Genomic DNA, 16865 nt, shown 5'->3' on the forward strand with positions numbered 1-16865 from the left:
GGTTTACACCATTCTCCTGCCTCAGCCTCCCGAGTAGCTGGGACTGCAGGTGCCCGCCACCTCGCCTGGCTAGTTTTTTATATATATATTTTTTTAGTAGAGACGGAGTTTCACCGTGTTAACCAGGATGGTCTCGATCTCCTGACCTCGTGATCTGCCCGTCTCAGCCTCCCAAAGTGTATATTTTTTAATTTTTTGTAGAGACAGGGGCTTTCCATGTTTCCTAGGCTGGTCTCAAATTCCTGGGGTCAAGCAATCCTCCCACCTTGACCTCCCAAAGCGGTGGGATTACAGGTGCGAGCCACCACACCCAGCTGGATTTTTCTGTTGTAGGTATTCCTGTACATCTCCCCACTCACTGCCATCATCTGCATACTTTTCATGTTCCCATTTTTTCTGACAGAACTATCTTAAAATTTACTTAAATCAGTGTTCAATGTTTACATCAATTTTTTTTTCTTTTTTTTTTTTTTTTTAGAGATAAAATCTTGCTTGGTCACCCGGGCTGAAGTGCAGTAGTACAATCATGGCTCATTGCAGCCTGAAACTCCTAGGCTCAAGCAATCCTCCTGCCTTAGGAGGATCTCAAGTAGCTGGAACTACAGGTGTGTGCCACCACGCCTGGCTAATTTTTTATTTTTATGTAGAGATGGGGTCTCACTATGTTGCCCAGGCTGGTCTGAAATTCCTGAGCTCAAGTGATCCTCTTGCCTCAGCTTCCTAAAGTGCTGGAATTATAGGTATGAGCCACCACACCCTGCCCAGTGTTTACATTATTATGACTGTATATACTCTTTGAAGCTGAGCCATGTATTAAAGTGATTTTTCCTCAACAAAACTTTTTGTAGATAATTGGAGTTAATACTCATTTCTGTTGGTGTTTTTAACTGTAATTTAATCCCAAATTCCATTGAGATCGGACCCTTCAAAGTATACTATCAGTTTCCCTCTCTTAAAGTCTCTTCTAGACTGATTTACTTGAATACCTGGAACATAGCTGTCTTCCTGGGACCTCCTTTCATCTTAACCCTGGGGATTCATTCCCTTCATCAGCTCTCTCATACTCAGGATCTCCTATTACAGTGTCCTTTTCTTGGTTTACTCCCTCTTTTGATGAAACACATTTTCCAGTGGATTCCTGAGAATAGGTATGTAGACTATTCCATAGATTTGAGCCTTTACATGTTTTTAAATGTCTCTTTTAGTCTGTCTTCATACTTGTTTGACAGCTGCTGTATAAAATTCTAGGTTAGAAATCATTTTCCTCCTAATCAGAAGCCATTCTGATTCTTGATCCTTGCCTTTACCCTGTTTTTTTCTCAATGAAAGTTTGTACTTTGTCCTCAGTGTTTCAGATTTCACAATGATATGCCTCATTGTGACTCTGACTGTCTTTTCACCCATCATGCTGGGTACTCATTGGGTTCTTTAAAACCGGAAACTCATGTCCTTCAAGTCAAGGAATTTTTCTTTAAATTCTTTGCTGATGTTCTCCCCTTCATTTTCTCTATTTCTTATCAGAAGTCTTGCTATTTGGATATTGATTCTCCTGGACTGACTCTGTTTTCCCCTCCTATTTTCCATCCCTTTTTCCTTTTGCTCTACTTTTTAAAACCTTGTTTATGGGGACATGCACAGTAGCTCACACATGTAACTCCAGCACTTTGGGAGGCCAAGGAGGGTGATCACTTAAGGCCAGGAGTCCAAGACCAGCCTGGCCAACATGACAAAACCCCATCTCTACTAAGAATACAAAAATTAGCCAGGCATGGTGGCACACGCCTGTAGTCCCATCTACTCGGGAAGCTGGAGCAGGAGAATTGCTTGAGCCAGGGAGGCAGAGGTTGCAGTGAGTTGAGATCACGCCACTGCACTCCAGCCTGTGTGACACAATGAGCCGTGAGCCTTTATCTCAAAAAGAAAAAAAAAAAACTTTTTTATGAAATATTTTTAACATTACAGAAATAAGCAGAATAGTATAATGAGTCCCTGTGTACCCATCATCCAGCTTCAATAATTATCCACGGTTAATATCATTTATACCCCTTCCCATAACCCTACTCTATTCTTTTGAAGCAAATCCCAGAAATTTATATCACTTAATCTGTAAATATTTCAGTAGGTCTCGTTTTTTTTTTTTCTTTGTTTGTTTGCTTGTTTGTTTGAGATGGAGTCTTGCTGTGCTGCCCAGGCTAGAGTGCAGTGGTATGATCTCAGCTCACTGCAACCTCTGCCTCCTGGATTCAAGTGATTCTCTTGTCTTGGCCTCCCAAGTAGCTGGGATTACAGGCACATGCCACCATACCTGGCTAATTTTTGTATTTTTAGTAGAGACAGGGTTTCACCATGTTGACCAGGCTGGTCTCGGATTCCTGACGTTGGGTGATCCTCTCTCGTGAGATTACAGACATGAACTACCATGCCTAGCTCAGTATATATCTTTAAAACAGGTCTCTTTTAAAAAATTTAACTACGGTAACTATTCTCACAACTTAAAATATTAGCAAGAATTCCTTAATACCACATATCGAATCAATGTTCAGATTTTATTGTAATTTTTTTTGTTTTATTATTACTTTGTGTTTGAATCAGTAAAGTGCACATATTATGGTGGGTTGATAGCTCTTAAGTCTCTTTAGCTACACTGTTTAATATGATAGCCACTAGCCACATGTGGCTATGTAAATTGAAATTAAATCAAACAAATTCAGTTTCATCATTGCATCAGCCACATTTCAAATACATGTGTGGCTAATGGTTACTAGATGGGACAGTAGTGCAGGAGTAGAACATTTACTTTACTTTAGAAAGTTCTGTTGGCAGTGCCAATCTGTAGCCTCCTCTTCCGTATTTCTTTTACCTTTGGTTTTCAGCAGTTTGACTATTATGTATGTAGGTGTTTTTCTTGTATTTCTCTGGCTTGGAGCTCACTGAGCTTGGATCTGCAAGTTGATAGTTTTCCCCAATTTTGGAAATGTTTTGTCATTCTTCAGATTTTTTTTCTACCTCATTATGTCTCTTCTCTCATTCTAGAACTCCAGTTACATATGTGTTAGACCACTTAATGTCATCCCTCAGATCACTGAGGCTGCTTTTTTTAAATTTAATCTTTTTTTCTCTCTGTTCTTCAGATTGGATAATTCCTATTGATCCGTCTTCAAGTACACTGCTTCTTTCTTCTATAGGCAACAACCTTCTGTTAAACTAATCCAGAGCATTTTCATTTCAGATATTGTACTTTTTAATTCTAGGATTTCCATTTGATTTTTTGCTGAATTTTCCTCTCTGGGCTGGCTCGATTCTTTCAAAAGTTATCTTTAAGTTTCTGTCTAGAATAGAAAGGCTTTCTGTCAGCCTCATGGGGAGCTAAGTTGGGAAAGAGGGCTGGAGAGTCTTAGCATTCAGTATGCATTAATTCATTTCATTCACCACCCCTCAGCCATGTTTGGCTTTTACTTCTAAGTGCCTTCTATTTTATCATCTCCAAAAGAATCAATCTTCAGTTTTTTGCAGGGCCTAGAGACCTAAGAGTTGTCCAGCAGTATAGAATCGAGGTTGGGATCTAGAAATCTTATTGACATCTTAATCCTCTCTCTTTTAACACTCCCCACCATACAGTTCCAGAGGTGCTACCAGTCCTAAGCCTTTGAGAATTCTGTGGTAGTATTGCTAATCCATCTGCTTTCCAGGTACCAAGATATTGTTGCTGTTATATCTTTTTCTTACTATCTCTATGAATTTATACCTTGAAAATTTTTTATTTTCCTTTAGTTATGGCAGAACTCTTTCCAGGAGAAAAGAAACTTAAATGTGATTTTTCAGTCTACTATCTCTGCCTAGAGGTCTGATAGCACCTTAAAAATTTTTCTTTCTTTCCTTCCTGCTATACAACTTTATAATTAGGAACCTTAGAAGTGAACCTGTGGAGAAAGAATTAACCCTTTCCCCTGTATAGTTTTTGTTATCCCTCTCTTTATTGCCTTTAAATCTCACGTAAAGATTGTTGAATGAGAGGCTGAATATTAATTAGAGAAAAGAAATAGACACAATGTCTCTTGTTTTTTTTTTTTTTCTTTGCATATCTTTCTAAAACAAGGCAATATTCATCAGTCTGTTCGTTTAACCTTTAATTAGGACAGAACGTGTTGAAGACACTAGCTGCAAAGGACACGATCTTACAATCCTGTTTACTCATGTCTTAAGATCATTGTCAGCCAAATTTTGCTAGTATATGGCTCTGAGGAAATTCTGTCCCTTGCTACTCCTACATGTAATTCCAGCCTGTGAGACAGTTACTTGCAGATGGTGCTTGTTCCTGGTATTTCATGTCTTGCATATGTCCGTTCACACTCAGAAAGCCCACAGCTGTAGCTATTATACCAGAAAAACTGGTAGACGCTTCCAAATGGAAGACCTTTTCAGCAGCTTCCATCAAATGAAGCAAACCAGCTTGGCATTTGCTGACGTTTTTTGACTGTTGTGCAAGCCAAACAAGTCAGTGTTGAAGCCTTCTTTGGTCTTCCAAGATCCACAATTGAGGACTGCACACACTGATTGCATTTGTGGGACCACGATGCTGCTTGAATAGACAATGAGTCCTTGAAGTGGTGGATCTTTTGGGAACTATATAGAGGTTCTCACGTCAGACAGTTGGATCCATTGTTGGATCTGCTATCCAAATGATCCCTGTAGACCTAAAAATATTCCTCCTAAAATATTCCATAAGCAGTATGTAGGTGCTGGAGTCTTAATTATGAAAGATTAAAACATTGTGCTCTCAAAAAATAAAATAGAAGATTACTTACTGAGATTGCTACTTCCAGTTTGACATATTCTTCATGTCCCATCAGGACTATAGACATATTCTTTAATCTCATCTGAGAAATTCAATATATTACATATTCATATTCAATATTCATATTCATATTCAGTATATTACAAACTTGGGTCAGATTACCCAGGTAATAGAAATCCATGCTGACATCCTGAGAAAGGATAATGAATTTCACACAGTAGTTCTAAAATGGTAATAAAAGTGATTTGTGGGCTTTTATTTGTTAAATTCACAGCCATCTTTTTATCATGATTATAAGCGAGGAGTTAATGATGAATAATGGAATCAGTTTTATGTTTCTAGTTTAATAAATGATTAGAAATAGATTTAACCTTGTGGTCTTTAGATTTAACCTTGTAATGCCGTAGAGGACTTTGAATTCTGGATGTAAAATAGCTACCTCTTTCTAGTCCCAGCTGATAAAAACCTATAGTATAGGTTGGAATTACAGAGAACTCACTCAGATTTTTCCTCAGCTGGATTGAATTTGAGAGCCATACCCTGCTCTCATTCATGTTTACTCTCTTATATTTTGCTATAGCATGATGTTTAACGAGATGGGGAAGAAAGTGCATTATTCATAATTTTTAATGGAGGGGTTATGCATAGGCTTTGTAGTATTAAGGTCCATACATATTTGAATAAAACTGCAGAAAAGCTTTGAGCCGTGTGACCATGTACACATAAGGAATGTAAAATCTCATAGTTGGAAGGGATGGTCTTTAATTTTGTGTGTTTCAAACCCTATCTGTTTTTGATGGAATTCACTCTGTATTGGCAGTGATGGGAAAATCAGTGCGTACATGAATGCCGCCAGTGATTTACTACCCTATATGACCCATTCTGTCTTCGGAAAACTCTGTTAGGCAGTTGTTTGTTTGGCGTTTTTTTAATTTTTGTTTTCTTTTTTTGAGGGGGGAGGGGACAGGGGTGGGGGGAATCGGAGTCTCACTCTGTCACCCAGGCTGGAGTACAATGGTGTGATCTCTGCTCACTACAACCTCTGCCTCTTAGGTTCAACTGATCCTCCTGCCTCAGCCCCCTAAGTAGCTGGGATTATAGGTGCCCACCACCACGCCCAGCTAATTTTTTGGATTTTTAGTAGAGATGAGGTTTTTTCACCATGTTGGCCAGGATGGTCTCAAACTCTTGACCTCAAGTGATCTGCCCACCTCAGCCTCCTAGAGTGCTGAGATTACAGGCGTGAGCCACCACACCTAGTAGTTTATCTGAAATAAAATGTCTTCGTTTAGGTTCTGTCTGTAGATCCTAGTTCTACATTTTGAGATTTTTATAGATTAAGTTTCTGAATCAAGGCACCCAGGGCCTGAAAGTCAATCAGGTGGGCCTGTAATGAAAACATACTCTTTGTCTGAATTTATTTTCTTTTTTTTTTTCTACTTCAGGAAAGCCTAAGTTTATGGAAGGACATTTATATAATGTCAGTTTTATTGTTCTAATTTTAGAAGAAAATCCATTTAGAAGGAGGGACCCTGGTAAATGTAGTTGGAATCAGTTATAGTTTGGAGACTGAAGGAAAATACTATCTAATCACTTTTGAAAAGTGTGTGAATGAAAGATGATCCTTGACTTGGTAGCAGCCTTCCTTTCCAGGAACCCTGGAGTTGAAGGGCAAGTACTCAGAACAGGAAAGCACAGAACTTCTCGATTCCATAGCTCCCGCTGTGCTTCTGACAGTAATTTATGTCCCTCTATATGACCTGCTTCCCCAGTGGAACTACCCAGGGACAGCATCTGTATTCAGTGGCCTGCCCATCTGTCCAGTCATCTTGACAGCCACGTGTCCTCCTTTTGTCCATGTAAAGTTGTACTGTCCACCAGGCAGAACATAGGCACAACCGTGAACCCATTTGATTTCTAACTTGCAGCTAACTAATCTGAGGATGTATGCTTAATATCTAGAACCTAGATTTGATTCTAGATTGACACCTATTACTGCCTATTATTACTGAAGTCTGTTCTTTTATTGAATTTTTACTAGGTCTTCTATGACATACTAAATTAGAGTAGAATTTTAATCACCTTAACTGGTAGTTTTCTAGTCTTGCCTTCAGGATTTTTTGATTCAGTACAGTATTATTAAATGTTTTTGTTTGTTTGTTTTTTCAGTCAGGGTCTTACTCAACTTCCCAAGTTGGAGTTCAGGGGCACAGATACAGCTCACTGCATCCTCAACCTGCTGGACTCAAGTGATCCTCCCACCTTAGCCTCCCAAGTAGCTGGGAATACAGATGCATGCCACCACACCTAGCTGATTTTTTTTTTTTTTTTTTTTTTAATTTTTTGTAGAGTTGAGGTCCGGCTATGTTTCCCAGGCTGGTCTTGAACTCCTGGGCTCAAGCCATCCACCTGCCTTGGCTTCCCAAAGTGCTGGAATTACAGGCATGAGCCACTGCACCCAGCCTAAATGCATTTTTAAAGTTTAACAGTCACACCTGTAATCCCAGCAGTTTGAGAGGTCGAAGCAGGTGGATCACTTGAGGTCAGGAGTTTGAGACCAGCCTGGCCAACATGGCAAAACCCTGTCTCTACAAAAATACAAAAAAGTTAGCTGGGCATGGTGGTGCACACCTGTAATTCCAGCTACTCAGGAGGCTGAGACAGGAGAATCGCTTGAACCCAGGAGGCAGAGGTTGCAGTGAGCCAGATTGTGCTATTGCACTCCAGCCTGGGCAACAGAGCGAGACTTCATCTCAAAACCAAAACCAAAAACAAAACAAAACAAAACCCAGTAAGCCCACATAGCAAATAATAGCTCAAGTTGTCCCTCTACCCACCTCTTGCCACCCCTGACTATTAACATAAACAATGTTCGAAGATGAGACAGCAGCAACCAACGGCATATCAGCCAGTACATGTAGCTGTGTAGCTATCATTAAAGGGAAAAAGAAAGACTGGTCCCTTTCGGCTTGTCTGTCAGGCAGGCTGAAAGGCCTATGAAATTATTGCTGACTGTTTCTGGCAACTGAAACTATTTAGAGTAATTCTGTTGTAGGCTGCTAGAAGAGGAGAGGATTAGGGGCCAGTAAGATTTCTGAAGAGTAACTGGGTTGATCAATATAGTATCACGGGGGGTTATACATTGGCAGAAAGCAGTCACATATACATTTGCTATAAGTTCTTGATTTATTTTGTTTAACTTATAAAACTTTTTAAATGAGGAAGCTACCTAGGAGTAGGAACAGATGCAGTGTATCTTAGCATGATTTTCCCTTGACCCTGGGTTCCCTGTGAGGCACACAGCTACCAGTGACATAGGTATGGTCCTATCAGAGTCGTGAAAGTTGCTTAATTCTTGCTATACCGCTGGCCTGTTACACTCAGGTAACCCTCAGGTAGGTTACCTATTATACTCAGATACCTAACTTACAGCAAATGTATATGTGACTGCTTTCTGCCAATGTATAATCCCCCTGTGATACTATACTGACCAATCTTTTTTACTGGCCCCTAATCCTCTCTTCTTCTAGCAGCCTACAACAGAATTACTCTATATAGTTTCAGTTGCCACAAACAGCCAGCAATAATTTCACAGGCCTTTCAGCCTGCCTGACAGATAAGCCGAAAGGCACCTGTCTTATCTTTTCCCTTTAATGATAGCTACACAGCTACATGTACTGGCTGATGTGCCCTTGGTTGCTGTTGTCTCATCTTTGAATACTATTTATGTTAATAGTAGGGGTGGGTTGGGGCTGAGGGACAACTTGAGCTATTTGCTAAGCAGGGTTTACTGTTAAACTCAGGTAACCCTGAGTATAACCGGTATAGCCAGTGGTATAGCAAGAATTAAGCAACTTTCATCTCCCCACCTGGAAGAATTTGCATTAACAGTTTCTAAGCAGAAGAGGCAAAATCTTACCAAAGGTCTCCAAGACCTTGGGCTATCTAGCTATGCCTTTCTCTCACTCCTTTCCTCATTGATTTCATCTGTTACTCCTCCCCTTCACTGTAGCCACTCTGGTCTCCTCACTGATCTTAGAATACAGTATGCTGCCACCTCATGACCTTTTAATTGACTGTTGTCCTTGTCTGGAATGTGCCTTCTCCCAATCTCCGTATCTGTATAGCTTACTTACTTCCTTTAGGTTTTTACTAAAGTAGTACCCAAAAAAGAGAATAGAATGATAGTTACCAGAGGATGGGGGGTGAGGGAAATGAAGAGAAGTAGGTTAATGGGTGCAAATATACAGTTAGATAGAAGGAATAAGTTCTTTTTTTTTTTTTGAGACAGAGTCTCACTCTGTTGCCCAGGCTAGAGTGCAATGGTGCCATCTCGGCTCACTGCAACCTTCACCTCCCAGGTTCAGCCTCCCGAGTAGCTGGGATTACAGGTGCCCACCACCATGCCCAGCTAATTTTTATATTTTTATTAGAGACAGGAGTTTCGTCATGTTGACCAGGCTGGTCTCGAACAACTAACCTCAAGTGATCCGCCCACCTCAGCCTCCCAAAGTGCTGGGATTACAGGCCTGAGCCACTGCACGCCTGGCTAAATAGTACCTTTTTAATAAGGTTTTCTCCGTTCATTCCCAGTACTACCAATCTCCCTTATTTTTACCCCATAGCATTTCATTATATTTTAATTACTACTGAATTATTTATTATCACCTCCTGCCCCTCTCCTACTAGAATGCAAATTCCAAAGGAACAGCAGTTTTTGTCTATGTTTTTCCCCCCACTGCTCTGTCTCCCAGTGCCTGGAATGAAGTCTGGCACACAGTAGGTGCTAGATAAATATTTGTTGTTGCATGAGTCTTTTTGCTTTCATTTAAGAAAGTATTAACCAACATCAGATTCATCTAGTTCTTGAACCAAATTAAGTAAGACTATCTCTTCATCTTAACAGAGTCCCCCTAAACACAGCCTCTACCTGTTGTTTCTCAGCAGCCTTGCATTCTATCCTCTGACTCTAATATAATACCCTTTTATCTGGATAGGTCTGGTCCTGGTCCCAAGTTTAATCTGAAGACTATAATCACAAATTCATTTTCTCTCAAGAAGGCAGAACAAATATTAGAAGCTGTTGCTTCCTTGATATTAGGAAAGGCAAGATCACAGCACATTAATGGACCCTATTTTCAAAATTGGAGATGACTAGGAACATAGCACAAGTTAACTGTGCTCACATTTTGGGAATTTTTTCTGTTGCTAACTTACATCTGTATGTCTCTTTAAAATAAAACCAAATTGCCACCATGAGACTATTAAATTATTATCCTAAAGAGCCTCAGACTATTTTGGTTAATATTTCTAGAGTAAATTTGGAAGCTCAAACTCAGTAAATGAAGAAGTTCAAGGATGCTCTTACAAATGTTATGGAGCCTCAGGAAAAACTAAAATCATTTAGATGCCTGACAGGAAATGGCACTGAACAAGCCCTTTTTACTGTGAAAACAGAAAAGCCTGTCTTTTTCATAATCCTGATAAACACAAAGGTGTAAGGAGGCAAACTTTAAAAGCAAGGGCCTGCCAGGCACAGTGGCTCCTGCTCATAATCCCAGCACTTTGGGAGGCTGGGGCGGCGGATCACTTGAGGTCAGGAGTTCAAGACCAGCCTGGCGAAACCCCATCTCTACCAAAAATACAGAAATTAGCCGGGCGTAGTGGCATGAGCCTGTAGTCCCAGCTACTCAGGAGGCTGAGCAGGAAAATCACACGAACCCGGGAGGCAGAGGCTGCAGTGAGCCGAGATCGCACCACTGCACTCCAGCCTGGGTGACAGAGCAAGACTCCGTCTCAAAAGGTAGGGCAAAAAAAGTTGTCTTTTGGCAATAGGTATTCATTATTTCTCTTTGCTTTTAAGAAAACAATTTTTTCAGATACTCAAAACAGTCTTTTGCCTTTAAATAGAAAAAAAATAGGTTTTTTAAAAAGGGTCTAGTACTTTTCAATTTCAGGTTTTTCTTTACTTGCTATTAGAAAGTTTACTTTGGTAGGAAATCGGTATGATTATTTAGAAATTGAGAGATAAGGAGTGAAAAGACTGAGACCCATAAACTGAAATTCAACTTTGGAAATGAATTTTTTTAAGTCTCACTTAATGAAACTTAAAAAATGAACCACCCAGCTGCACTGGAGTTTGTGTTGCAACTTTGAGGGTGTGAATTTAGCCTTACCTTCCCTAGTTTTCTTTACCTTTCTTTTCTTTTCTTTTTTTTGGGGGTGGGGAAGGAGGGAGCAGCGTTCTCACACTGTCTCCCAGGCAGGAGTGCAGTGGCGCGATCACAGCTCACTGCAGCCTCGACCTCCCAGACTCAAGTTATTGTTTCACCTCAACCTGACCAGTAGCTGGGACTGTAGGTATGCACCACCATGCCTGGCTAATTTTTTATTTTTATTTTTGTAAAGATGAAATCTCACCATGTTGCCCAGGCTGGTCTCAAATTCCTGGGCTCAAGCAATCTTCCTGCCTTGGCCTCCCAAATTGCTGGGATCACAGACAGGTATGAGCCATGCCTGGCCTCCACAGTTATAGATGGCTGCAGTGATGGCTATGGGTGGGCTACTTTTTCTACCCTCCACAAAGGTAGTCTTTCATGAAAATTGTGACCTTCTCACCCTTTTTCCAAATGGCTTTGCAGGGGCGGGTCAGGGGATTCTCTTTTAAAGCAGTACTTGAGAATCTATTTCAGTTGCAAAATAGTTAACAAAATTTGATTTAAGTAGTTCTGACCTTGCTGTGCTTTGGACTTCTCCCATTTGACAGCCCTGAAGGTTCATCATTCTTATTTTCTCCTGTCCCATGGTGATTTTGACAGTGTAATCCAAAGTCTTTTAAAGCAATGTCTATTCATACCACTTTACAATCTTTATCTAATCTTTAGTGTTCTGGAGATTTAATTTGCTGACATTTCTTCTTCGTCGTCTTTTTTTTTTTTTTTTTTTGGAATTAACAGTCTTTACTGGGCTCAGACCAGGAGTCCATGGGTCTTGAGGACCTCTGTGTATTTGTCAGTTTTCTTCTCCACATTCTTCTTGGCCTGTTTCGGTAGCCTCATGAGCTGTTTCTTCTTCCAGTACAGTATCTTGGCTTTCTCTTTCCTCTTCTCCAGGGTGGCTGTCACACTGCCTGGTACTTCCAGCCAACCTGGTGAGCCAGGCTCCCCAGATAGGCAAACTTTCTTGTAGGCTAACAGACGCACGACCTTGAGAGCAGCAGGAACCACCATCCGCTTTTTCTTGTTGTAGGGCGGTGGGATGCCGTCAAATACCTTGAGGCGGTCCAGGGCGGCCTGGCCTCGCTTGGTCTTGTGGGGTAGCATGCCTTGCGCTGTCTGCCAGAAGATGCTACTGGGGTCCCTGAAGTGTTAGGGGCCTCGGGAAGAGTTGGTGTTCATCCGTTTGCAGAGGAAAGCCAGGTACTTCAACTTGTTTCTGTAGAAATTGCCAGAAATGTTGATGCCTTCGCAGCGTATGACCACCACCTTCCAGCCCAGCAGTACCTGTTTAGCCACGATGGCCGCCAGGCGGCCCAGGAGATGGCCTCCACCATCAAGCACCAGAACCTGCACCTCCGCCATCTTCGGCAGCCGCCTGGGAAAAGCAATTTGCAGGCATTTCTAATTCATAGTCTCAATTATTTGAGAGTTTTTTGAGATTGAGATTAAGCAGATCTCATAGCAGAATGGGGACTACAGGAGAAGTCATAGTATTTCAGTTTCAGTGTCTTTTGGTTTCTGTTGGCTTCCTTTCAAATCAAGGCTTACTAAGAGAGATTGGCTTTTAGGAGCTCATTACCTTTTTAAAGTCCAATAATTATATGTGCTACTAGAGGATTTACAATTTTAGAGATCATCTGGAGGCTCTGTTCAAAGCTTTCATTTCTGGTTCTGAGAACTGTTTAAATATGAAAACTTCAAACACTGAAGTGCATATTAGGGACATGGAACCACTGCCTAATCTGTCAAATTTTCCCTATAAAGGATACCACTGTCCACATACTCTTAACGAACAATGTCCTAATGTCTCCTGAGAATAAATCAATATGGCTTTATACTCAGGATGGACAGCAGTTTGGTATACCATTTGAGGCTTCCTCAGCTATCATATAATCCACCTGATCTATTGGGTGGACTAAGAAAGAATATGGGAAGAGAGTTCTTGGTTGAATCCTAGTCTTGGAAGTGAACTAAAGATGCTGTTCAGTTTAAAATGGAATTAGTACTGGAAGGAAAGTCACTCGACATTTCATGACTCTTTCTGCTATGTTTTTAACTCTATCAGATATTGTCTAATATCATAGATAGACCTTTCTGTTTTGTCAGGGTCTCTGAGAATTCCCAGATAATTTATTGGTCAATAGAGTTTGAAATGCTATTTAAACTTTGGATCAACAACCACAGTGGCTCATTCCTGTGTAATCCCAGCACTTTGGGAGGTCAGGGTGGGAGGATTGCTTGGGTCCAGGAGTTTGAGAGTAGCCTGGGCAACATAGTAAGACTAGTATGTCTAGTCTAGTCTAGTATATAGACTAATGTCTACAAAAACAACAAAGTTAGCCAAGCATGGTGGCACACATGTGTAGTTTCAGCTACTCATGAGGCTGAGATGGGAGGATCACTTGAGCCCAGGAGGTCAAGGCTGCAGTGAGCTGTGATCATGCCTCCACCCTCCAGCCTGGGTGACAGAGCAAGACCCTGTATCAAAAAAGACATTAAAATAAATAAAATAAACTTAAGATGGTAGATGTAGGCCAGGCGCGGTGGCTCAAGCCTGTAATCCCAGCACTTTGGGAGGCCGAGACGGGCGGATCACGAGGTCAGGAGATCGAGACCATCCTGGCTAACACGGTGAAACCCCGTCTCTACTAAAAATACAAAAAAACTAGCCGGGCGAGGTGGTGGGCGCCTGTAGTCCCAGCTACTCGGGAGGCTGAGGCAGGAGAATGGCGTAAACCCGGGAGGTGGAGCTTGCAGTGAGCTGAGATCCGGCCACTGCACTCCAGCCTGGGTGACAGAGCGAGACTCCGCCTCAAAAAAAAAAAAAAAAAAGATGGTAGATGTATTTTGGTTTTGATTAGAAATGCAGAACTACCTGTCAGTTTAACTCCAGCACCTAGCAGAAAGGGCCACTTCTGCCTGAGTCTCAGATGGTATATATCACACTGTTGGAGTAAGTACCATTAAAAACCTGTCACTCGGAGCCATTCCCCTAGGATCTGTTGACTAGGTTGTGTGGTACTTAAAACACATCTGAATCATCATTGCTCAGAGAAGTGGAGATGGTTGACGTCACTCCCTGGTCCTAGCTTGCACCAGCTTGCAAATAATCTTTCCAAAAGCTAAATGGAGAAGAGGAATAAAAGAAAAAAAAAAAGTTCTTCAGAAACGAGGAAAGGTCACAAGTGATGTTATGGAAGAGTAGATGATACAATCTCAAAGGCAAGCCCTGCACTACTTCACTTGGTTTTCCTCGTGGCAGTGCCTCCTTTGGTTACCTGTGGTGAGAGGTGGGGTAAGAGGCCTAATTTGCCAGAGTTCAGACTGAGTTCATGTTGTACCTTTTTATAGTACTTTTGAGTATATTAGTATAAGGTTAGAATATTAATTTAGCCTGTTCATCTCCAGCTGTCCCACCATAAAGAGATTGTAGCTCCTGCAGCAGGCTTCCTATACTATGGAAAGAAACTAATAGCTGGTTACAGGCTGAAGCTGACAGGTTGCTCTTTCCTCAGCAGCCACTTAAAGTAACTTTAAACAATCATTATTATTATGAAGCATTTATAGCCCACTGTTATGTTTTCAAAGTGCCTTATAATTTCTGTTTGCTTTCCTATTGATGTCCCTAAGAAGCAGGTTAATATTGTTACGGTCACATGTTGCACATGACATACCAAAGGAACAGAGGATTAGGTAATCTTCTTGGTACCATCTGTGATCTGCTTTGGGCATTCTCAAAGCAGAAACTGAGGTGTGCATTCTGTCCTTCACTCACTGAACCCATTTTCTCACTGTTTACTTTGGTGTGTGTGTATTGTGGCTTTTATACTTTTTTGACTGCCACTTACAGTAAGAAATGTATTTTACATAGTGTATACACACACACAATACATAAAACTGAACAGTTTCAGGAAACATTACTTACTCTTCATGAGATGCACTGTGATATTTTTCATTTTATTTTTTTAATGCCCGTTTCAACCCACTTAGTTAATTTTAAGAACTACCAGTTGGTCGTGACCCACCAAATACCATGTGTATTCTTTATGGAAGCTAAAGAATACACAATAGCACATTTTCCTAGAGCATCAGTTTTACTCAAAGTTAAAGGGAGAAACACATATTCAAACATATATGGGTACATGATGGAATTTAGCATGGAACTTCAAAGAGATTTGTTCTTATGATAGTCTACTTTTGTATTATACCCCTAATGTTGACCCATCCCCCTGCCTCCTTCCCAGATGTGTCCATTCTTTCCTCTTCTGTTAAGGGAAATACACTACAAAAATGTGAGAAATACTGTGCTTTGGGGACTTTGTTTGTTTGTTTGTTTGTGAGATAGGATCTCACTCTATTGCCCGGGCTGGAGTACAGTGATGCAGTTGTAGCTCATTGTAACCTTGAACTCCTGGACCCCTATCCTCCTATCCTCTTATCCTCCTGCTTCAGTCTCCTGAATAACTGGGACCAAAGGCTCATGCCACTGCACTCAGCTTTTCGTTTTGTTTTGTTTCGTTTTGTTTTGGTAGAGACAAGGTCTCACTCTGGTTGCCCAAGTTTGTCTCAGATTCCTGGCCTTAAGTGATCCTCCCTTCCCCTTTGGCCTCCCATAGTGCTGGGATTACAGGAGCGAGCCACTGCACCAAGCCCCATAGAATTTTTAAGTTCATTATTGTGTAAACCCAAGTAAGGTCAGAAACTTTGTATAGTTTATTTTACAACTGTTATTCAGCACATATTCTGTGCCAGTCACTATTCTAAAAACTGAGAATGGCCGGGCACGGTGGCTCAAGCCTGTAATCCCAGCACTTTGGGAGGCCGAGACAGGCGGATCACGAGGTCAGGAGATCGAGACCATCCTGGCTAATACGGTGAAACCCCATCTCTACTAAAAAATACAAAAAACTAGCCGGGCGAGGTGGCGGGCGCCTGTAGTCCCAGCTACTCAGGAGGCTGAGGCGGGAGAATGGTGTAAACCCGGGAGGCGGAGCTTGCAGTGAGCTGAGATCAGGCCACTGCACTCCAGCCTGGGCGACAGAGTGGGACTCCGTCTCAAAAAAAAAAAAAAAAAAACTGAGAATATTGTGGTAAATAGAAGACAGGAATTATTTCCCTCATGGAATTTATATTCTACCACAAGTGGGGTATGTGGCATGGGGACAGGCAATAAACCAGCAAATCAGTACAATACATAGTATATCAGATGCTAGGGAGGACAGTGGAAAAATATAAAAGAAGTACTGGAGTTGGAGGTTGGGTGGTACAGTTTTACAAAAATATGTTGGTCATGGAAGACTATCTGAAAAGATAATATTTGGTTAAAGCAAAGACTCAAAGGAGACAGGGAAGGAATCGTGCATTTCTGGAAGAAGAACATTGTAGACAGAAGAAACAGCAAATGCAAAAAGCCATGAAGTAGGACTGTACCTGCTATGTGCAAGGAAGGAACAACAGGCTTCTGCAGCTGGAGTAGAGCTAGCAAGGAGGAGAGTATTAACACGACCTCAGAGAGGTTGGAGGAGTTGGATTATAGGCAATTGTAACTTTGGTTTTTATTCTGAGTGAGATGGAAAGGTTTGAGCAGAGAAGTATTTATGAGCTGACCTACATTTTAAGATCACTCTGGCTGCTGTGTTGAGCATATACCGGGGAAGCTAGGTGCTGTGAAGGGAAGGTATAGGAGGATGTGGCTGGAAGACTAGTGGAGAGGCAGAGAGACTGTTAAAGGCTTTGCAGAATCCCATAGTAGTTACTGAGTTTGGAAAGACAGCAGGAGGTTGTACTTGGAGGTGGGGAAGGGAGATTAAGAGTTTGGTTTTACCACAATGAGATACTATCTCACACCAGTT

At 41.3% G+C, this 16865-nt stretch overlaps 1 protein-coding gene and 1 pseudogene across 8 annotated transcripts in view; one reads left to right on the forward strand and one right to left on the reverse strand.

Moving 5' to 3' along the window:
* The window catches only part of AP2B1 (adaptor-related protein complex 2, beta 1 subunit), a 154092-nt gene that overhangs the window by 112575 nt on the left and 24652 nt on the right, over positions 1 to 16865 (forward strand). The window lies entirely within an intron of this gene.
* On the reverse strand, positions 11764 to 12393 carry LOC105518744 (annotated as a pseudogene). Its single transcript, XR_001002875.1, has one exon. The product of XR_001002875.1 is annotated as a 60S ribosomal protein L13a pseudogene (transcript).

Source organism: Colobus angolensis, unplaced genomic scaffold (genome assembly GCF_000951035.1).
Source record: "Colobus angolensis palliatus isolate OR3802 unplaced genomic scaffold, Cang.pa_1.0 Scaffold329, whole genome shotgun sequence".
NCBI lineage: Eukaryota > Metazoa > Chordata > Mammalia > Primates > Cercopithecidae > Colobus > Colobus angolensis.